Below are 16,668 nucleotides of genomic sequence, written 5' to 3'. Positions count from 1 at the left end.
TTTTTTTTTTTTATTTCTGGGTCGAACAGTCGTAACACAAACACGTCACAAACTTTAGAATCTCATGGTTTCTGCATGATCTTAACTCCACCACTAAATGATCTACGTCTCTCAGTATAGACTCAACGTTCTCGATACGAATTTCAACACCTTTACACGCCTAGTGTAAAGTATGCATTAGTGCCTTGCTCTTGCCACACGTAGTTGGATCTACTAACCAACCTAAAACACACTGTGTGACTTGTAATAACTATAATTATTAGGCTGAAAATGACGTAAATAGTGATTTAATGTTGTTCAAAACACATCATGTCACCAACAGAAAAATCTGCACTTTTACCCATTATACACAGATATTTCTAAAAGAACAATTTTGGATATTCAACACTCGCTCAGAGCTGCTGATGAAATGAACTGTTATCCACTTCTAGTTTCGATCAACAGATTATCATCAGGTACAATAAAATTTTTACACTAGCCTCTATGGTATCGTTCGTAGTGTGGCATCACCATCTTGTGACACTGATTCTGCTCTCAGTACTGGAATACAATAATACTTTCAACAGTGAAATTCGTTAATATGATCTTAGTGCAGGGCCTATATTCAATTTACATCCTCTTGTATGAATGCAGATAATTATGGAATGTACTCTCCAGTTACTAAAATACTCTTATTTAGGAAACTGTTAATGAGGGAACTGCATAGGTTTCGAAGTCGATGGTGATGACGATGATGATGTTAACTATTTAATATATTTTACAGAGATGTTTTCGAGAGGTAAGACACGCAGCATAAAATTCTTTAGACCCAGTACAGAGAGCCGGTGCAAGCTGTTTTCACGAGGCCGCAGAAGCACGCCCACGTTGATCTCCATGGCGTTGTGCGGCCTGTTCACCGCGGGCGGTGTTAACTGGCCGTAGGGTAGGGGCTGCAGTAAAGTCACGTGGAGATCCAAGGCTTTCGGGCAGTTTGGCGCGGATTTTCCAGCGCCCCTCGAGCTTCCTAGCCAAATAAGAGCAGAGTGTGAGGTGTTGTGGGGATGGGGTGGGTGGAGGGAGGCTACCTTGCCGCTGCAGAGCGCAGCCCGTGGGAACGACTACAGGAAGAGTGTCGGGCGGCAGGAGGGAGGACAGAGAGAGAGGATTTGCAGAGGGGGAGGGGGGGGGGGCGGGTTAGCAATGACGCGGAAGAAGCACAGCGCAATCGAACGGTCCGTCCGTTTTAATGGGCAGCCGACGTATCACGGACCGAAACATTTCAGGCGCAGTCATGTAACGGAACTCGTTAAAGTTTCGCACCACCAGAGACTTGCCAGTTGTTTATTTTCTGAGCTGTTTCGTGTGATTCCGACTGTTTCAATTTTCTTCTCTTCTTGCATCCAGGCACCCGTCGGTCAGTGTGTTGCAATCGGCAAAGCAGTGCTGTAGAATTTGAGTAACAGCAGAATAAATTATTTATGAAACGTATTAAGTGTGAGAGAGTTGACTATTAAGTTCTTTTCTTTTGAGCCGAAAAATCTTTGCTAAATGTTTCTAAAAATTTCACAATGTCCACGTCTGCACTCTCATACTCTATGAAGTACTCAGTCGAGTACTGGACCAGTACTAAAGGGAATACCACTCATTTTATGTCTTTGATTACTGTATATTCCGGTCATATCTGGCCTGTATTTCGAAGAATTATCATAGCATGTTAATCAAACGGAACAACCAACATTAACTATAGCAACAGCCTGCAAAATATTAAAATGGGAAAAAGCATAAATTTTAGATGTTTAAGACAAGTAAGAATGAATTCAAAATTTCCCAAATAAAATGGCTTCCGTAACTGATTACCCTAGCTCGAATTAAGCATATTGCGTTGAAGCTCCAGATTACACTGAAGCCATTGGATTCACAGTGTTTAAAATCCGCCAATTGACACTAAATTACACTGTCATCCGTGACTGTTAACGTTAGCCATACTTACGTACATTTGCACGATGTGCTCATTAAGAGTCTGCAGGACTTGGAACTCAAAACACGATCGGTCAACCCGTGTGCGCTGAGGAAGATAATTAACAGTGATCAGAGTCAAACTTGGAATTCTAGAAACACCCTTAAACGAAGAGACCGAGGAATAAATTGAATCGTAGCCATTACCAAAACACAAGAATCTGCAAACACAACTATCAAAAGCAAAGATTACGCACACCATCTTTTGGAAAGATAGTAATGTCTTCTCAAAAGGTTCTCGTCGATGTTTGTTTTATCGGATGTTATAGAATATACATATATCCGAAGATGACCTTATGGTCGAAACCGCTATTTAAAGGATAAAAAAAAACTGTGAATTGTGTACCTCTGCAGGAAATAGCTTAAGGCTCATCGTAGTATGTAAGTAGTTCAAATGCTTCAAATGGCTCTGAGCACTGTGGGACTTAACACTGAGGTCATCAGTCCCCTAGACTTAGAACTGCTTAAACTTAACTAACCTAAGGACATCACACACATCCATGCCCGAGGCAGGATTCGAGCCCACGATCTTAGCGGTCGCCCGGTTCCAGACTGAAGCGCCTAGAATCGCTCGGCCACAGCGCCCGGCAAGTAAGTAGCGCTCGGCTTTCCAATGTATTTTGTTTTAACTGATATAAAGATCGTAGAGATCGAATGCCATTTATATTTGAAAACATTAACTTTTCATCTTGCAGGTTAATGTTAGACTAATATGTACTACAAATTTATCAAGTTAACAATGTACTCTTAATTCCATATGTATACTCAGGCATTTACGGTTTCGATTCTGTCAGCATCTTTATATGATCGAGCACTCCAGCAATACGCATGAGAGCACAAATATATCACAACTTTTTTTTTAAAATTCGCATTCCCAGATTTAACTGAATTAATTAACCGATAAATTTATTTTAAGAATACCAAAAGCAAAACAAGATTTTGATTGTCAGTTCGAGCAGCACATTATACATATATTAAGACTTACTAACGATACTATCTAGCTTTAGAAGATTGCAGGTACTGTTGTTTACGTCAGCTGTCGAGATCACAGTACATCCTTCGGTGACACTGGAGGGTGTTTGCAGGCGTCAAGCAAGTGATGATTATGGTGCTGCTGGTAGTGGGGTTGAATTGGCCCAAATAGTGCTACGGCTCCCTGCTATTTTCAATAAGTATATTACGAAACTGTACAAAGTGATATTTTTTTTCAGAATGCGTCTTTTTCATGGGTCACTGGACAATTGAATCACAATAATTCTCAGCTCCCATCCGGCAGCTGCCCTTCACAACTAAAAGAAGTACCACAGAACGAGATAGCGCTGTGACAAGGCACTGAATTCATAATCCGAAGGACGGCTGTTCAAACCCATCTCATGCAATCGTGACACAGGCTTCTCGTGATTTCTCTGTATCGATTAAGATGAATACTGCAACGATTTCTTTGAGAGCACACGACCCATTTTCTTTCCAATGCTTCTTCAATCTGGGCTTGTGGTCCGTTTCTAATAACCTTGCCATCGACGGGAAATCAGGAGCTGTCTTCCTTCTTTAGAATACATATCTACACTTCCCATGGTTTTGCTTTTCAAGCGAAAGGACAGGAACCTCCTGCATTGACAGTGAGAAGAAAAATATTGCTCATAAAGACAACAACTGGAAGATACACTCCTGGAAATTGAAATAAGAACACCGTGAATTCATTGTCCTAGGATGGAGAAACTTTATTGACACATTCCTGGGGTCAGATACATCACATGATCACACTGACAGAACCACAGGTACATAGACACAGGCAACAGAGCATGCACAATGTCGGCACTAGTACAGTGTATATCCACCTTTCGCAGCAATGCAGGCTGCTATTCTCCCATGGAGACGATCGTAGAGATGCTGGATGTAGTCCTGTGGAACGGCTTGTCATGCCATTTCCACTGGCGCCTCAGTTGGACCAGCGTTCGTGCTGGACGTGCAGACCGCGTGAGACGACGCTTCATCCAGTCCCAAACATGCTCAATGGGGGACAGATCCGGAGATCTTGCTGGCCAGGGTAGTTGACTTACACCTTCTAGAGCACGTTGGGTGGCACGGGATACATGCGGACGTGCATTGTTCTGTTGGAACAGCAAGTTCCCTTGCCGGTCTAGGAATGGTAGAACGATGGGTTGGATGACGGTTTGGATGTACCGTGCACTATTCAGTGTCCCCTCGACGATCACCAGAGGTGTACGGCCAGTGTAGGAGATCGCTCCCCACACCATGATGCCGGGTGTTCGCCCTGTGTTCCTCGGTCGTATGCAGTCCTGATTGTGGCGCTCACCTGCACGGCGCCAAACACGCATACGACCATCACTGGCACCAAGGCAGAAGCGACTCTCATCGCTGAAGACGACACGTCTCCATTCGTCCCTCCATTCATGCCTGTCGCGACAACACTGGAGGCGGGCTGCACGATGTTGGGGCGTGAGCGGAAGACGGCCTAACGGTGTGCGGGACCGTAGCCCAGCTTCATGGAGACGGTTGCGAATGGTCCTCGCCGATACCCCAGGAGCAACAGTGTCCCTAATTTGCTGGGAAGTGGCGGTGAGGTCCCCTATGGCACTGCGTAGGATCCTACGGTCTTGGCGTGCATCCGTGCGTCGCTGCGGTCCGGTCCCAGATCGACGGGCACGTGCACCTTCCGCCGAGCACTGGCGACAACATCGATGAAATGTGGAGACCTCACGCCCCACGTGTTGAGCAATTCGGCGGTACGTCCACCCGGCCTCCCGCATGCCCACTATAAGCCCTCGCTCAAAGTCCGTCAACTGCACATACGGTTCACGTCCACGCTGTCGCGGCATGCTACCAGTGTTAAAGACTGCGATGGAGCTCCGTATGCCACGGCAAACTGGCTTACACTGACGGCGGCGGTGCACAAATGCTGCGCAGCTAGCGCCATTCGACGGCCAACACCGCGGTTCCTGGTGTGTCCGCTGTGCCGTGCGTGTGATCATTGCTTGTACAGCCCTCTCGCAGTGTCCGGAGCAAGTATGGTGGGTCTGACACACCGGTGTCAATGTGTTCTTTTTTCCATTTCCAGGAGTGTATAAGACAAAACTATTCGTGTCTGGTAACTTACGTCTTAAATACACTTGCGAAGCTTGAAATGAAATAAGCCAATTCAAAGTTTTTTTGTAGAGCAGTCATCGAATCCTGTTCGAACGAGATTTATGGGTAACACCTATATCTAACCACAAAGGACGGAAGAAAACTACTTTTCTCCACCATTACACAGGTGTCCCTGCAAGAAGAAATATCATTTATAGTTGATTACTTCAGCTGCTGAGTTGCTGCTTTATACCAATCTTAAACTAAATTGTCTGATAAAAAGGTGAAGAGTCCTGAGTGAAAGGGTCACGGTTTGAGAGGGTTTATAATGTCATTGCATTGATTACAAGATCACGTCAGATTTACAAACTACTTGGTAGTTCAATATGAGACTGCGCCCCACTTCGGCCAGGCATTGAATCGGTTAAAAGAGTCATAAAGCAGTTGTAACCGTTCCTGAGGCAAAGTGGCAAACAACTTTTGTAACTGATTCTTGATATCCTGGATAATGAAGTTGGGACAGAGTTGACAGCCTAGATAGTCGCACGTATTTTCTGTCAGGGAAAGATCTGGGGATTTTGCTGGGCTCGTAAGTATCTGAACATCACGCAGACAGTTCTTAAGAACGCGTGACATGTGCAGGTGAGCGTTGTCCTTTTGAAAAATGGTACAACGATACTGTCGTTTAAGATGTAACACTTGCGGATGCGGGATGTCCTTGACGTATCATTGTGCGGTCTGGGTTCCATCAATCACTTCCACCCAAAACCATACTTGATTCCTCCCTACATCATGACACCAGGACTAACATCACAGTGCCATTCCAAAGCTCTGAATGAATGGGATCGCTCCCGTAGTTACTGCCACACTCGCTGAAGACGGTCATCCAGGGTAGAGCAGAACCGCGATCCATCGCTGAGCACATCTCGACGCCATTCATCAGCAGTCAATGTTTCCTGGTCACAGCACCACTCCACACTGAAGTGATTATGTTCTGGTGTTAAAGATAGCCTGCGCATGGGACGATAATTCCATAGGCTGGCTGTTTCTTATGTCCGACCAGTGGTAAGGGATGACTCAGAATGTTACAGGGAGTAACGGCAGGAGCTAACCTGAGTGGATTACAGTACGTTTCCACCACAATACGGCGATTCTCCCTTCTGGTGCTCGGACTTGGTCGGCCGGAACTTTGGCAACCAGTAAGCCTGCCAACACGTTCATGTTCAATCATATATTAGGTCACTACCAAAACTTAATGACTCACAGGTGTTGGTATTGGATGATCCTACCAAATGCAGACCGAAAATGAGGCCTCTTTCAAATTTTGCCAGGTGCTCATAAAGCTATCTCTCAAAACTACGCGGCATCTTTCTATTCTTGACAGTAATTGCTCAACCTCTGATCCAACCATGCTCGTTATAAACTCCTTACAAATCCTACCAGGTCTGGCTACAACTCTAAACACGACTAACACTAATACACTCTGGTCGTCGTTCTAAGTGTCACAGAGAATTGAACTAATTCTCTGGCGACTTACATAACCGCTGATGGTACGTACCTTTACGAAGTTACATTGATACCCGAACCTTTTTTCATCTTCTATAGGAAAACGAAGGAAATCTGGCTACAGTGTCAAGTCAAACCTCCGAACCATTGCTTTTTTTCCACACACACCAGACCCAGTCACATAATGCGACCAGCGCTTGTCGTGGACATCAACGTGCAATGGCCATTGACAGACGGTATGTGGCAGCACTAACGAGGGTAAAAAGAGGGTGGGGAACGAGGACACAGTGCGGTCGTTGTGAACATGCGGAAACGGAACGGTTTTTCTAACGTCCGAGGGTGTAAGCATTTCCGAAAACGGCTACGTCTTACAAGGAGAGGCCGCCAATTGTGAAATTCAGATTCGATTCATACTGCGCATAATAAAAGCTCATGGCCAGAGGTGTAATGTGGCAAAGCAGCCAGATGCACTTCTCAGCCGTTGTCGAGAAAGTTCACAGTTAAAAGAAACCGTTGCGGTGAAATACTCTCTATGATTAACATTCTTCTGCAGCGTCGTGGCGCACCGGTAAGCGCTCGGGTTCCTAATCCGAAGTTCGCGGGGTCGAATCTCGGGCAGCTAAAATTTTTTTTTAGTATTAGTTTTTTGGGGTCACCAAAGCTCTTACGTCCGCACTGATTTTCGACAATGTTGTAAGTTGCGGTAAGGACCGCATCTACCTTCTTTCTAAGTTAGCAGGCAACTACGCTGTTATGCAGCGGCTCATTTCGGCCCATTCAACATCTGTCCTTCAAGTTTAACGAGCGAGTAACGGAGTTTATATTTCATACCTGCCACAGCAAATTTGTGTTCGTAGGGTATATATATGAATTACAAAAGACAAATACTAAAAAAAAAAGTTACTGGCGCGAGATTCCATCCCACGAACTTCGGATTACGAACCCCAGCGCTTACCGGTGCGGCACGACGCTGCAGAAGATTGTTAATCGTAGAGAGTATTTCACCGCAACGGTTTTTTTTAACTGTCGATGTTCTCGACAACGGCTGAGAAGTGCATCTTGGTGCTTTGCCACATTAAACCTCTGGCCATGAGCTTTTATTATGCGCAGTATGAATCGAATCTGAATTTCACAATTGGCGGCATCCCCTTGTTAGTGTTTTATACACCCTTGGCAAGTGTTGTCGTATATAACGAGATAACAAGCAACAAGTTGAATTAAAGAAATTTAATTTATTTACCGGTTTCGGGCACTAAGTCCTCTTGTTAGTTGTGAGCATCAACAATAAGAGGCACTGATACATGGGACTTGGGGAAGGCAGGAAAAGGTGGGGACGGGGCCTTACTCAGTTAGCGTTGCTTGCTCAGTTTTTATTTAAATCATGTACACTTTATTTGGAACCAAGTGTTAATGAGGTTGACAACAAAGAACAATTATTAAATTTGACTATTAAGACACATCGTGTAGTAAAAATTTTTGTAAGCAAGTTGCACTCATGGCTGGAGGCCTTATTGACCACAGATTCAGATTAATTGTAGTCCTAAGGCCCAAACAGTAATAATTCAAAAACAATTTCACGACTGAAGGCCTGAACTGAAAATTCTTAAAAGCTGTTAAACTTTTCCAAGAGATACTAAAATAATTTTACAGAAAAATTTTACTGTTAAGAGACAATATCTAATTAAAAAATTCTTAAGACTAATTGGATTCATGAGTGAAGGCTTTTTGACAATCATCACAATCTGATCAGATCAAGAGAGCAGTGGACCTCACACAATGCTCCAAGTATCGACCTTGGAAAGTCTATCAAGTTCGTAAACGATGACACAGCAGCGAAGAGTTGTATTCACTTACCCGGATGGCAACTCAAACTGGTAACAGTTCAAACGAAGGCTAACACTCCTGCAACATCTACCTAACGTCTGATAACGTACACAACGATGGAATAACCCAGACAAGACAGAATCAGCGGGCAGCATTGCATCTTCTGAATCCGGTCTTTAGAACATCCAGAAGCATGAGGACCCACTATGGCCAAAGTAGTCCAAAGGAACAAATATCCGAACCACAATCAAGAAGGCTGTCGTACTACCTGCCGTACAGCACAGCAGCGGCAAGGCGAGGAAAGGCACACTGCCGCGAAAATCCGCTAACCTCCAGGGCAGGTAACCGGGGCATTAGCGGCCACTAGGCAGAAAAATACCACTGGTTGAACTTCATCAATAAACACAAGGAGTTCAGTGATTAGTAATAAAAGATGGAGGACAGCTAATTAATTTCACCAACTCCAAACACTCTAATCACTGCTCTTCGTCCCAGCAACTCTGCGAGCAGCAACTCGCGAACAAATGGCGTGATCTCAAAATGGAGGAGGTTTTACTACTGGGTTAATGTTCACTCAACTCAAACGTCCTGGGTCCGGTGGAGAACGAGGTTGTCGCCCTCGCAACTACAACCCCTCGACCCGGCACTGCCTGCATACCACCAGCAGTCCAGGCATGTCGTCGTGCTATCGGACCTCACTGCTGTTCTGTCCCAAATGGACTGTACAACACACTGCTACCTGGAAAAATCCTGACATCCCTCCAAAGATAGTACCACCTTACGAGATATCGGTAACCACTGCTGCTGCCACTCGAAGACAGACAACGCTAGCAAATGTATTGGCGCCAGTAAACACAAGAAGAAAACGAGACGCCACTATCCTTATTACATGCTGCCAACCTAGCAACGGCACCATCGCGAGCCGCAACACGGCTTAGGCACACAAGCCATGCTCCTAAAAAGATATTTGCAGAAGCAATCAGTAATGCAATTCTGGATTCATTAATACAGTAAGAGTTCGTAAATTTGTTTTATGCATCTACTTTCTTATTATTTCGTTGTATATGGCTAAGTACGTAAACTCTTCGTGTACCTCTGAGGTTAAAGTACACTGCGCGTGGCAGAATTGCGCTACCCAGAACCGGCACCAAGGCAACTGTGGAGACAGAGTTGAATAATGGCTCCGGAAATGGATATGGGCGAATAGACACGCAACTATTGAGCAGCTGACCATCCAAATGAACTACGTGGCTACCAAACCTGTCTCCTATACAACGGTTTAGCGAATTTGGTTGGGGATGGACCTCCATAGCAGGCGCGTGTTTCGTGCACCTTACTGAATGCTGTTCTTCGCCGACGAAGATCGGGTTTGCGCACCAGTAGCGTAACTGAACGTTCATTTAATGGCGACAGGTGTCCTTTTCAGATGAATCACTGTTTATGGTCAATCGGACAGATGGCCGCTGCCATATATGGCGTCAAATGTCTGCCAACAAACATCTTGCAACCAGGAGGGAGCGCTGTGAGGTGGGGAAACATTTCGTATCTTTCCCCAGGTGATCTCGTCATTCTAGAAGGTTCAATGGATCAACATAAGTACACATCTAAACTCGGGGACCATGTACACCTCTTCATGAAATCTGTTTTTCCTAGCACAATGACATCTACCACCAGGACAATACATCGTGTCAAAAACTTGCTGTGTACGTGTGTGGTTCGATGGCTGCCATTATGAGCCTACCGTACTCTTCTGGCAATCAAACGGCCATAATTTAAGCCCAATCGAGAACCTGCGCGACCGACCAGATGGGGATGTTCGCTCCACGGATCCTTAACGCAGAACCCTAGCGCAGCTGTCCACGGCACTGCAGTGAGCATGGATTTCTACTTTCCTGTCGGCACCTGCAGGAACCTCTTGCTACGCATCTCGTCTTGGAAAAAAATGGTTATTCAGGCTTTTGACAGATGCTCACTCCAATGTGGCGGGATCGTGTATCTGTGAGGGCTTACATTGGTTGACGATAAATATTTGAATATTTTCTGTTTCATGTAACGGTAATCATTCAAACTTTGAGCTCATATAATACAGCAGCAGAACAAAGTTGCTGTTTGTGTAAGACATATCTACCATCCCAATGTGTACGGGATGAGGTAGATAAATGGTAACTTATAGCTTCGAAACACCTGGGGAACAATTTTAAGCCAAGGTGAAGCTTATATGAATTACTACAGTGCCGAATCACATTAATGTATCCACCTTTAAAATCCTGAATAACCACCTTTTGCAGCTGGAGATGTGCAGGAGTCAGTGAGTCTCTGGAAGGTAGCAACAGGGATGCGGAACCATGTGGCCACATGTGCTAGACCTCGTGTTTCAGGATGCATGGCGCGAATAGCCTGATCGAGGAGGTTCCCCCATGGATTTCAGACTGAGTTTTTAATGCAGGGTGTTTGCTATCCAGAAGAGAACAATAAACTCGTTCTGGTGCCCTTCGGACCATGCACATACAACGTGAGCTATTTGACATGTTGCATTGTCCCGTTGGTAGATGTCATAATACCAAGGAGAAGCGAACTAGCCGTTTGGAAAATACTTCATCCTTGGTCCGAAAGTGAATGAACATACCCTTTTGGACGTCAGATAAATCTCTCCGTTTCCGCATTAGGCAACCGCACTGTCTTCCACTCCCCCCCCCCTCCCTCACCCGGTTATACCTCCGAACCGCTTAATGATTCTTCCAATACTAATGATGCCACCTGCTACCCCTCCCCCCCCCCCCCCAACCCGTCTGTGTACTTAGGCGGTGCTCACAGTAATGCAACTGGACCACGTATAATCGAATTAAACTTCATTGTACCTTTCCTTGATGGCAATGCATCGAGATACCTTACTTACTCTTAGATGAAATTATGTTTACTTACCTTTAGGTGAAATTATCTGGCAACAGTTTTTCCAGGTGTTGTAATGTTGTATACTGAATTGACCACTGAACTCATTGTGCGGCAGTCAAACCTAGGGCTTCTGCTTATAGAGCCGTGCCTTAACTCCGTATCCGTCTGAGTTCACACCCAGGTATGACTCAAACTTTGTCACTGACGGTTCCATCTATGATTTCCTGACGACACTTCCAGAATTTCGCCCAACGGGTATGCAGATGTACCAGCGCTGTGGGAAGCGATATATTTTTGTGTTTATCCCTTGGGGTTTCGTGAGAATATTGTTGATGTCGTTGTGGTCTTCAGTCCTGAGACTGGTTTGTTGCAGCTCTCCATGCTACTCTATCCTGTGCAAGCTTCTTCATCTCCCAGTACCTACTGCAACCTACATCCTTTTGAATCTGCTTAGTGTATTCATCTCTTGGTCTCCCTCTACGATTTTTGCCCTCCACGCTGCCCTCCAATGCTAAATTTGTGATCCCTTGATGCCTCAGAAAATGTCCTACCAACCACTCCCTTCTTCTGGTCAAGCTGTGCCACAAACTTCTCTTCTCCCCAATCCTATTCAACATTTTCTCATTAGTTATGTGGTCTACCAATCTCATCTTCCGCAATCTTTTGTAGCACCACATTTCAGAAGCTTCTATTCTCTTCTTGTCCTATTTATCGTCCACGTTTCACTTCCATACATGGCTACACTCCATACAAATACTTTCAGAAATGACTTCCTGACACATCTATACTTGATGTTAACAAATTTCTCTTCTTCAGAAACGCTTTCCTTGCCATTGCCAGTCTACATTTTATATCCTCTCTACTTCGACCATCATCAGTTATTTTGCTCCCCAAATAGCAAAACTCCTTTACTACTTTAAGTGTCTCATTTCCTAATCTAATTCCCTCTTCAACACCCGACTTAATTCGACTACATTCCATTGTCCTCGTTTTGCTTTTGTTGATGTTCATCTTATATTCTACTTTCAAGACCCTATCCATTCCGTTTAACTGCTCTTCCAAGTCCTTTGCTGTGTCTGACAGAATTACAATGTCATCGGCGAACCTCAAAGTTTTTATTCCTTCTCCATGGATTTTAATACCTAATCCGAATTTTTCTTTTGTTTCCTTCACTGCTTGCTCAATATACAGATTGAATAACATCGGGGAGAGACTACAACCCTCTCTCACGCCCTTCTCAGCCACTGCTTCCCTTTCATGTCCCTCGACTCTTAAACTGCCATCTGGTTTCTGTACAAATTGTCAATAGCTTTTCACTCCCTGTATTTTACCCCTGCCACCTTCAGAATTTGAAAGAGAGTATTCCAGTCAACATTGTCAAAAGCTTTCTCTAAGTTTACAAATGCTAGAAACGTAGGTTTGCCTTCCCTTAATCTAGCTTCTAAGATAAGTCGTAGGGTCAGTAATGCCTCACGTGTTCCAATATTTCTACGGAATCCAAACTGATCTTCCCCGAACTCGGCTTCTACTAGTTTTTCCATTCGTCTGTAAAGAATTCGCGTTCGTATTTTACAGCTGTGACTTATTATACTGATAGTTCGGTAATTTTTACATCTGTCAACACCTGCTTTCTTTGGGATTGGAATTATTATATTCTTCTTGAACTCTGAGGACATTTCGCCTGTTTCATACATCTTGCTCACCAGAGGGTAGAGTTTTGTCAGGACTGGATCTCCCAAGGCTGTCAGTAGTTCCAATGGAATGGTGTCTGCTCCGGGGGCCTTGTTTCGACTCAGGTCTGTCAGTGCTCTGTCAAACTCTTCATGCAGTATCGTATCTCCCATTTCATCTTCATCTACATCCTCTTCCATTTCCATAATATTGTCCTCAAGTACATCGCCCTTGTAGAGACCCTCTATGTTCTCCTTCCACCTTTCTGCTTTCCCTTCTTTGCTTAGAACTGGGTTTCCATCTGAGCTCTTGATATTCATACAAGTGGTTCTCTTTTCTCCAAAGGTCCTGTAGGCAGTACCTATCTTACCCCTAGTGAGATAAGCCTCTACATCCTTACATTTGTCCTCTAGCCATGCCTGCTTAGCCATTTTGCACTTCCTGTCGATCTGATTTTTGAGACGTTTGTATTCCTTTTTGCCTGCTTAATTTACTGCATTTTTATATTTTCTCCTTTCATCAATTAAATTCAATATTTCTTCTGTTACCCAACTATTTATACTAGCCCTAGTCTTTTTACCTACTTGATCTTCTGCTGCCTTCACTACTTCATCCCTCAAAGCTACCCATTCTTCTTCTACTATATTTCTTCCTCTAATTCCTGTCAATTGTTCCCTTATGCTCTCCCTGAAACTCTGTACAACCTCTGGTTCTTTCAGTTTATCCAGGTCCCATCTCCTTTTTAAACTCCCATCTTTTTGCAGTTTCTTCAGTTTTAATCTACAGGTCATAACCAATAGATTGTGGTCAGAGGCCACATCTGAGCCTGGAAATGTTTTACATTTTAAAACCTGGTTCCTAAATCGCTGTCTTGCCATGATATAATATATCTGCAACCTGTCAGTATCTCCAGGCTTCTTCAATGTATACAGCCTTCTTTTATGATTCTTGAACCAAGTGATAGCTATGGTTAAGTTGTGTTCTGTGCAAAATTCTACCAGGCAGCTTCCTCTTTTTTTCGCCTCCCTTCACTATCTGAATAATTTATTTTATTTCATCATACATTTCTTCAATTTCTTCGTCATCTGCAGACCTAGTTGGCATATAAACTTGTACTACTGTAGTAGGCATGGGCTTTGTGTCTATCTTGGCGACAATAATGCGTTCACTATGCTGTTTGTACTAGCTTACCCGCATTCCTATTTTCCAATTCATTATTAAACCTACTCCTGCATTACCCCTATTTGATTTTGTGTTTTAACCCTGTATTCACCTGATCAGAAGTCTTGTTCCTTCTGCCACCGAACTTCACTGATTCCCAATATATCTAACTTTAACCTATCCATTTCCCTTTTTAAATTTTCTAACTTACCTGCCCGATTAAGGGATCTGACATTCCACGTTCCGATCCGTAGAACGCCAGTTTTCTTTCTCCTGATAACGACATCCTCTTGAGTAGTCCCCGCTCGGAGATCCGAATGGGGGACTATTTTATCTCCGGAATATTTTACCCAAGAGGACGGCATCATCATTTAATCATACAGTAAAGCTGCATGCCCTCGGGAAAAATTACAGCCGTAGTTTCCCCTTGCTTTCAGCTGTTCGCAGTACCAGCACAGCCAGACAGTTTTGGTTCTTGTTACATGGCCAGATCAGTCAATCATCTAGACTGTTGCCCTTGGAACTCCTGAAAAGGCTGCTACCCCTCTTCAGGAACCACAGGTTTTTCTGGCCTCTCAACAGATACCCCTCCATTGTGGTTCCACCTACGGTACGGCTATCTGTACCGCTGAGGCACGCAAGCCTCCCCACCAACGGCAAGGTCCATAGTTCATGGGAGGGGGGAGGGGCGAATGAGATAAAGCCAACAGCACTAGGTGTTCCCAGGCGGTCACCCATCCAAGTACTAACTGGGCCCGGTGTTTCTTAACTTCTGTGATCGGACGAGAACCGATGTATTCAACATGGTATAGCCGTTATTCGGGAATAAAGGTATGAGACAGCTCTGGATGTGTGACGACATAGCCTGATTCTTCAAGCGACTGCTTGCAATTAACGTGAAAATTAGAGTTCGTTTCCCGCTATCGCAGACACTTTCAGTTGTAACAACGTGTTCATAATACCGAGTTAATTACTGACAGTGACCCTTGAAAAATACAAATGCTCGACCCCCAGCATTTCATTCGGGCAGAGAAAACTGGTTTTCATGCATACTGTAAATTTATCGATTAATTTGATCGACATTTAAGTTAATCCAGTAGTATCACTGTGTAAGGCGACTGGAGTGGACAGCTGCTGAGGCTTCCCCTTGTGCCTCACAAGAGTCTCTCTGTTACGTTTGTACTACAAGTTTTAACGATGACCCAGCATATACTCGCTATCAATACGTACGGCTATGTTGTTCAGCGCGGGAGTTTCCTTATTTGTTCACCACCCCCTCCTCATTGTGTTGACGCTTATCGCTGTAGAGTGTTGTACGACAACCACGCCTTTCTGTCAAAATGTACCATATTTACCGCTCAAGGCAAGTGCATAGTTCTGCATTAATAAAGAAGCACGAAATTACATTCAGCAGTTACACGCCGACTCGCCCTGAAAATGATAGAAACACAAAAAATACACCACACCCCACAGCGCCCCTATATCTGCATACCAACTGCGAGAAATTCTAGAAGTGTAGTTAGGAAATCATAGATGGAAACGTCAGTGGAAAAGTTTGAGTCAGACCTGCGTGTATACACAGACGGATACAGAGGTAGGAGAATAGATGGCGAATACATGGCGATCTCACTGTAAGTCACCAGAATCAGTGTCACTGTCTCTATAATGGATTTAGTTTTATAAAAATCTCAATTTTGCCTTGAAAAATACTGACCATATTCATGATCCACCTTGTCCTATACACTGATTAAATATACTTGTTAACAGTTGCTACTGTACGTGGGTAATGGCAGTTGTTAGGTAGTATTACAAAACATACACTACATGTTCCTGGGTGGTGAGATGTAGTTAGTTTATTAATCGCTTTGAGACAAGAATCCCATCAGGCTTAAATATGTTTATCACTGTTCAGTTAAGAGACGTTAAAGCCAAGAACTAATCAGCTCGCTCGTCGAGTAACTGAGAGACAGGCGGGAATTAATTTCGCACTCTGTTTATGACAGTCTTTTGAATTTCCCGGCCTCAATTAACCCTTATCCCTTGAGCTGTCTTCTTCATTACTCTAATTATACGAAGAAGACGTAAGAAAGTCAACTAAATTGCAGTCTCTCCATCCAGAAAACACGATTATAATGACAAAAGCGTCTTCGTACTACATCACAAAATTAACAACACAAAACCGCAGACATCTCCAGAACGGTAGGCTTAGATTCAACTCGGTATTTTCCTATATTTAGGTTGAAACATGATGTTCTGTAGACCTTTGTTGAACTGGCTGTCTAGATATTTTAGATACAACGTATTCGCTGTGTATGATATGATATGACGGTGACGGTGACGGTGTACAATTCAGAGACATATGATCGTATGTATACATTTAAATAAAGATACTCATAGACCATTTAATTAATGTTCGGTTTAACCATAATGCGACTGTAAACGTTGAAAAACCTGCTTTTAACACGTTTGAGTTCACGAATGATCACAATATTACAGTTTCATAGTTTATGCTACAACGTCGTTGCCAGTACA

At 43.9% G+C, this 16,668-nt stretch overlaps 1 protein-coding gene and 1 pseudogene across 2 annotated transcripts in view; one reads left to right on the top strand and one right to left on the bottom strand.

The window, feature by feature from the left end:
• The window catches only part of LOC126354714 (diuretic hormone receptor-like), a 1,166,839-nt gene that overhangs the window by 876,167 nt on the left and 274,004 nt on the right, over positions 1–16,668 (top strand). The window lies entirely within an intron of this gene.
• LOC126356512 (5S ribosomal RNA) lies at positions 14,838–14,956 on the bottom strand (annotated as a pseudogene).

Source organism: Schistocerca gregaria, chromosome 3, assembly GCF_023897955.1.
Source record: "Schistocerca gregaria isolate iqSchGreg1 chromosome 3, iqSchGreg1.2, whole genome shotgun sequence".
Lineage (NCBI taxonomy): Eukaryota > Metazoa > Arthropoda > Insecta > Orthoptera > Acrididae > Schistocerca > Schistocerca gregaria.
Note: the sequence above shows the minus strand (reverse complement) of the source record. Positions and strands in the feature narration are given on the sequence as shown.